Raw genomic sequence first — 6,000 nt, forward strand, 5'->3', positions numbered from 1 at the left:
TAAGAGATAGTTTACCCAAAAATTTAAATTCTGTTATTAACGTCATTATCATGTTCCAAACCCGTAAGACCTTTGTCAATCTTCGAAATGCAAATTAAGGTATTTTTGGATGAAATCCAAGAGCTTTCTGACCCTGCATAGACAGCAACGCAACCGACGCGTTTAAGGCCCACAAAGGTAGTAAGTACATTGTTAAAATAGTCCATGTGACATCACTGATTCAACCGTAATTTTCTGAATCTACGAGAATACTTTTTGTGTAGGCGAAGAAAACAAAAATAAAGACTTTATTTAACAATTTCTTCTCTTCCGTGTCAGTCTTCGTCTCAGGAGAGTACCACAACGAATGCGTGCGATGCTGCTGACGCAAATTGCTGATAAAGTCGTTATTTTTGTTTTCTTCGTGCACAAAAAGTATTTTCGTAGCTTCATAACATTACGGTTGAACACCGATGTCACGTGGACTATTTTGACAATGCCCTTACTACCTTTCTGGGCCTTGAACGTGTCAGTTGCGTTGCTGTCTATGTAGGATCAGAAAGCTTTTGGGTTTCATCAAAAATATCTTAACTTGTGGTCTGAAGAAGAACGAATGGCTTACGGGTTTGGAACGACATGAGGGTGAGTAATTAATGACAGAATTAAATTTTTGGGCAAAATAACCCTTTAACAGAAGAACAGAAGTTTTGAATATTGACCCCTTACAATGGCATAGCAATAAAAATGTACATTTACTCTGAGAGTTTGAGGGTTTGATACCAGTGTTACATCATTGTGTGTTTGTGAAAAGACAGAGAGTTTAAAGGCACGGCAGCAGAGACAGAAAGGAAACAAGCAAAGCTTGAGAGGGCAGGTGACACGCTGGGATGAGTTCAGTCCAGACCCGTTATTAGAGTAATGAGAACTACACAGGGAAAATATTGGCGCAGACCCAGACAGCTGAGAGAAGGAGAGAGAGAGAAAGAGCAAGGAGTGCTGAGGTGAGGGGTTACATAAGGAAACAGGATTGTCTGGACACACTTTATTCCATACACTATTTAAAGGGCCATCTGGTGGCCACAATCTCAACCTCCTCTTCATATCTGCACCTCATTTTCACCCTCATTCTTTCATCCTTTCCTTTTTCATTTGTTCCTACAGCATGTTATGTAAAAAAACTCTTTCCATGTAGTAGCAATCCAATCAGCACATGATAGTTGCAGTATCCCACTACGTCCATCCTGAATGCATTCTCTTCAACCACACTTGATCAGTTATTAACTTCTGCCTCTGATTTGACACTTCCAATTTTTATCCCATATTGCGGATATTATTACAGGATGCGCTCCAAGACTCTTCTCCATGTGGATTTGTTTAGTACTGCTTTTATTTCAAGCCTATTTGGTCACTCTTCATAGCTCAGAGAATGTGTTTGTGTAAATCTGTTTACATGTGCATAACTATTATTGACAAGGCACACATGCTGTCCTAAATATGTGCTTCTAAGAGATCCGCACTAGCATAATGTGTAATCGCAGGAAGTAAATAAATATATAAATACAAAGGATGCGTTCTAAATAGCCAACACGGCAGGGCAGCTTCACATGTGGGAAAACACACAAATGAACACTACAAGTGCTCTTTTAGGTTTGAGAATTGCCAGCCTTGATGCTGGAAATTTATTACGCATATAAATTTCAGCAATTAACTGCCTTCTATTTATGCAATTATGGATTACAGCAACAGATGTAATTATACACTACTGTACTACTTCTGCAGCCACAAAATTCATGTATGTTTTGCAGGGGGTTTCAATATGCACCATCTGGTTTGATTAAAAAACACACACACACACACACACACACACACACACATATTTACTGCTTGAGAAAATATACCGCAAAAACAGTTACTATGATAAATCTAATAGAAATTTTCACCCCCTACTTTTTCTTTAAGGCTGGGCGTCGCATAGAGGAAGTTATAAAACCTCTTAAATATTAAATCAAGAATATTCCACATAACTCATCCAGAGAACTAACAAAGATGCCTAGGTATACACACACACACACACACATACACCAAGACTCCTGGCAAAAAATCAGCTAAAAGCTGGTAAACAGTAGCCCCACAAACAAGCAAAAAAACAAACACATGCAAAATAAATAAACAAATAAATAAATGACTCTGGGTATGGCTTTAACCTGGCACTGCCAACTGTTTACTTTCCTGGAATATCCATACTAGCGTTTTGTGACAGGACTGAGCATGCATCCATGGAAAGTGCCACAGGGGAGAGGAAAAAGATGGGAGGGGTGGACGCAGGTTGCCAGTGACGAATATCTGAGATTCCAGTACCTGGCCTGACCTCTGTGAGTGACCTCCCAGTGTGACCTACCTGGGAGGCGTCCTTTATGAGCAACTGGAGGACAGTAAATCTGTGAATAAAAGCTGAAATCTGGCTCAGTGTCATGTACAGGAATTCTGGCCCCTGACTACTTTACAGCTGCAGAGCCAGCATGATATAGATCCTGAATAATAACTCCTCAGTGCTTCTGCAGACTCATTCTGTCTGTTTACATTTGTATGTGATTCACCTGAGTGACTGTGTACAGACAGAAATAACATTAAAATAAATGAAACCATTTTAACTAAATATGACAGTTGCAAATAAACCATGAAATTAATACAGACAAGCCAAAGTTATCCCATTACTATGCAAACTTAATGAAACTTGCAGATGCAGTATAACAGCACACACATTATTCATCACACTTGATAAATGTCAGCCTTTTAATGTCAATGAAGTATGCATGAATGCAAGTGCTAAGATCACAGAAAAATCAAGTAAAAACATAATCAGTCACAACTGTCAGCTGTCCACAATAATTCATGCACAGAAGCATCTAGTGGGTAGATCGGACCCTCACCTTGCAAGCAGCGCTGAAACTCCCAGCAGCTTAGTGTGTGTGTTCCTGTCCCGCTCCTCTCACTCTTACAAACTGACGCCTCTCATCCACAACTCACCGCGTGGCTCTCATTACACTCAAATGCAAGGAGAGGGCGAAAGAGAGAAGAGAACTAGTGAAGAGAGAGAGAGAACTTAGCCCAGCCCAGAAAGATAAGTGAAGCTGGCAGGACTGTCCCGAGCTTGAGAAACTTTCTTTTGGGGGGGTGGGGTTGCTCATTTCTACCTTCATTTCAGGCTGTCTGCTAAAAATTCCATTAATGAATTTTTCCTCCAAAGCCTCAAAACATCTAGTGCTTCCACCCCTCAATCTATCAGCTTTTTCTCTGCAGAGTTCCCTCTGTGTCTAGCCTTCACTCTCCACTCCTGTACACACTTTCTCTCTCGCTCAGCAGCTGGAAAAGGGAAACACACCTGCCGGACTCTTATTAAAGGAGGTGATGACTCTCTATGAGGAGAACTTGCTGAAATCCTCTTCCCTTTTTCCTTTTCTTTTCACGAAAACTGATGACAGATTCTCATTAGCTTGTCCTGGGTAAAAAATCATTCTCTCTGTATCACCGTTGTCCATCTTCCTTTCCTTTCTTTAGTTCCTTTTTAGATTTTTATCACATTTAATTTGGTTTTGGAACACAGAGCAAACCGGATTGGAGAGTCATGACTAAATGAATAATCATTATGTTACTTGACTTGACAGTAGATATGAAGAATCATGAACCAATTTTAACTGACGTTTCCAAGATTACAACTTCTGCACTTTCAACAAATCCTCATCTATTTCAGTCAGATAGAACATATTTTGTATTTGGTGGCATATTTTTCATACAAGTCTAATCTTTATGTTAACAAGGCATTAAATCAGGGGTGCCCAACCCTGTTCCTGTAGATCGACCTTCCTGCAGAGTTTAGTTCCAACCCTGATCAAACACACCTGTCTGTAATTATCAAGTGCTCCTTCAGATCCAAATTAGCTGGTTCAGGTGTGTTTGGTCAGAGTTGGAGCGGAACTCTGCAGGAAAGTCGATCTCCAGGACCAGGGTTAAGCATCCCTGCATTAAATCATATATATTATAAAAAATTGCAAGATGTAAAGTCACAACGAAAGAGGGCCCAGAACTGAACCCTGGGGGACACCTTGAGTTGAGGAGTTGTAGATTTGTAACTCTGAATAGGAATTCAAAATTGTTTACCCTTTAGCCAAGAAGTAAACCAGGAGAGAGCCGTACCAGTGTTGCCAATAGTAAAACCTAGTAGAATTATATTAGCTGACAGTAGATATGAAGAATTATGAACCTATTTTAACTGACGTTTCCAAGATTACAACTTCTGCACTTTCAACAGCTAGAACATATTTAGTATTTGGTGGCATAGTTTTCATAGAAGTCTAATCTTTATGTTCACAAGGCATTAAATCATGCATATTATCAAAAAATTGAAAGATGTAAAATCACAACGAAAGAGGGCCCAGAACTGAATCCTGGGGGACACCAGGGTTGGGGAGTTGTAGATTTGTAACACTGAATAGGAATTCAAAATTTTCTGCCCTTTAGCCAAGAAGTAAACCAGGAGAGAGCTGTACCAGTGTTGCCAATAGTAAAATCTAGCAGCATTATATTACCTGACAGTAGATATGAAGAATTATGAACCCATTTTAACTGGCATTTCCAAGATTACAACTTCTGCACTTTCAACAGCTAGAACATCTTACAAATTTGGTGGCATACTGTTCATACAAGTCTAATCTTTATGTTAACAAGGCATAAAATCACACATATCAAATATTTTAAAATGTAACGTAACAAAAATGGGCCCAAAACTGAACCCTGGGGTACGCCTTGAATTGGGGAGTTGTAGATTTGTAAATTTGAATATGAATTCAAACTGTTCTACCCTTTAGCCAAGAAGTAAACCAAGAGAGAGTTGTGCCAGTGTTGCGAACAGTAAAATCTAGCAGAATTAAATTACCTGACAGTAGATATGAAGAATTATGAACCCATTTTAACTGACGTTTCCAAGAGTACAACTTACGCACTTTCAACAGCTAGAACATATTTAGTATTTGGTGGCATACTTTTCCTAAGTCTAATCTTTATGTTAACAAGGCATAAAATCATGCATATTCTCAAAAATTGGAAGATGTAAAGTGATAACGAAAAAAGGGCCCAGAACTGAACCCTGGGGGACACCTAAGTTGGGGAGCTGTAGATTTCTAACTCTGAATAGGAATTCATGATTTTCTAACCTTCAGCCAAGAAGTAAACCAGGAGACAGCTGTACCAGTGTTGCCAACAGCAAAATCTAGCAGCATTATACTACTTAGGGCTGCCAGAATACACAGAGACAACCGTTTGGAAAGAGTGTCTACTGAAATGGAGGAGGAAGTATATATATGAAGCAAAAATTCCTTCCAAGGAAGTATAACCAGGTGGGAAAGATCATTTATTGGTCTATCACTATTGAAAGCAATTGGATCTAAGCCAGGTTTCTTGAGAAATTAAATTTACTGGAACTGTGGCAAAAGCAAGAATACAATTTATTAAGCAAAAAGTGATAACAGATCTATTTGCGAAGGGATCGAATGTCAAAGACCTCTGGTATGTACATGGAAAAAAGATAGACAGTAAGGAAAGGAGTGTTTAAACTATTCAGAGCTAAGGACAGCATAAACAGGGGACTGGATGAGTCTACTGACCTTAGATTAAGTTTAGGACCAGTTATTCTGCAAATGTTTAGCAACCAGAAGCTATCATGACTCATGAGATATTTCCACAGTGAGTAGTAAGAGGACAGAACAAGAATGATTATAATAGGAGGCTGTCTACTGAGAGCATTACAACTGACATCTATTGCTGAATATGAACAGATGGACACACCTGCAGCAAGATATTAGCGAATGGAGACTGGCAACTGGGTAAATGGCAAGCAGATAAGGTGAGCAGGATCCTTTGGCAATATGTAAAATCCAAGTCTAGTTAATGATTAGTTCCAGAAAATGTAATTACTCCAGCCAACCAAGTGGCAAGGGTACACAGACAAAATCAAAAACAAAACAG

At 39.2% G+C, this 6,000-nt stretch overlaps 1 protein-coding gene across 8 annotated transcripts in view; it reads right to left on the bottom strand.

The window, feature by feature from the left end:
• Positions 1–6,000, bottom strand: part of LOC127156969 (zinc finger protein 469) — a 396,695-nt gene that overhangs the window by 110,910 nt on the left and 279,785 nt on the right. The window contains exon 1 of one of the 8 annotated variants that reach the window (XM_051100152.1): positions 2,910–3,020. The exons of 6 other annotated variants lie outside the window; for them this stretch is intronic. The gene's annotated coding sequence lies outside the window, so the exon portion shown is untranslated. Of the gene's footprint in view, positions 1–2,909; positions 3,021–6,000 lie in introns of those variants that run through there. One more of the 8 variants, XM_051100151.1, reaches the window with a different exon arrangement.

Source organism: Labeo rohita, chromosome 25 (genome assembly GCF_022985175.1).
Source record: "Labeo rohita strain BAU-BD-2019 chromosome 25, IGBB_LRoh.1.0, whole genome shotgun sequence".
Taxonomy (NCBI): domain Eukaryota; kingdom Metazoa; phylum Chordata; class Actinopteri; order Cypriniformes; family Cyprinidae; genus Labeo; species Labeo rohita.